Raw genomic sequence first — 1,175 nt, 5'->3', positions numbered from 1 at the left:
TATATATATATATATATATATATATATGTATACTATTTTACTATTTTAAATTGTTTCAGCTGCAAAGCTGCGGTCATGCTGGAGCACCAACGTTGGCTGAGCCACACCATTATTTGTAAGCTCCTCTGATATGTGGCATTTGGTCAATGCCGGAGTTTGATGCTACTGCCCCCAACTGTGTTTCCTGCCGTGAGGCAGGCTTGACTGGAGCCCTTAACAGGAAGAGATCCAGTTTTGTTTTAAAGACACTTACAGCCACACCATGCAGGTCTCTCAGGCATTTTGGAAATATATTAAAGAGCTGTGGGCCCCTGAAGCCCAAGCTGTGGCAGTATCTGGCCCTGTATTTTGATGGTGATGCTGGGATCTTTGGTTCTATGCAGTGGTGCCCCATTCTGCAGTTTCAGTAACTTTCAATGCTAAAGTTGTGTACATTACTGTATATCTCTCCCTCCTTCATTCCAGAGAGAAGAGTTTTAATTCTTTCAGTCTTTCAGTTGCTGATACGTTGTTCTTTCAGTAGCTGATACATTGCATCGAGACGATTTTCAAAGTGTAGCTTCGTTGGATTGCTTCGAGTTCTGCTGTGGATTTTTTTATTGTGTGGTGACCAGAGTCTGGAGCAATAGTCTAAGAAGATGAGAACGTATGTCCTCCAATGGATCATCAATCTTTCCTTTTCTTTTGTTTCCTTCAAAATTCCTACACGCTCGAAATGTACATACATCAAGGTGTATTTGTAGAAAATTTCACGAAAAAATATTCATTTTCCTGGAAGTTAAGAGGAATTTAAGTGGAATTTCCGAAAATTGTCCCCGACCCCTCTCAAAACACTTTCACCGAAAATTTTTGTATATTTGGAATCTACATAATAAATAATATATGCATAGGAAATTTCATTAAAAAATATTCATTTTTCTGAAAGTTATGAGCTTCCAAAGTCAGCGGGGTAATAACTGTGTTTACTTGCAGGTGTATGTGTTTGAGAGAGCGAGAGAGGAAGAGGTGGAGAAATGAATAGAGAACGAGAGCAATGTGTATGTTGCTGTCACAGATTACGTATGTGTGGTTGTGTGTATTTTTACGTATCAATGTTATGAAAAATAGGTAAAGAATACTGAGAGGAAAGTTTAATCTATGACTTTGTATGTATCACTCTCTCACTCTCTCTCTCT

General features: G+C 38.6%; 1 long non-coding RNA gene across 1 annotated transcript in view; it reads left to right on the top strand.

Annotated features, from left to right (window-relative positions):
- LOC128248716 (uncharacterized) overlaps positions 1-894 on the top strand; it is an 18,095-nt gene extending 17,201 nt beyond the window's left edge. The window contains exon 2 of the long non-coding RNA XR_008264882.1: positions 60-894. This is a non-coding gene — a long non-coding RNA (uncharacterized LOC128248716). The remainder of the gene's footprint in view (positions 1-59) is intronic.
- The last annotated feature ends 281 nt before the right edge of the window (positions 895-1,175 follow it).

This window comes from Octopus bimaculoides, chromosome 9 (assembly GCF_001194135.2).
Source record: "Octopus bimaculoides isolate UCB-OBI-ISO-001 chromosome 9, ASM119413v2, whole genome shotgun sequence".
NCBI lineage: Eukaryota > Metazoa > Mollusca > Cephalopoda > Octopoda > Octopodidae > Octopus > Octopus bimaculoides.
The sequence above is the reverse complement of the archived record's forward strand: the minus strand, read 5'-3'. Positions and strand labels throughout refer to the sequence as shown.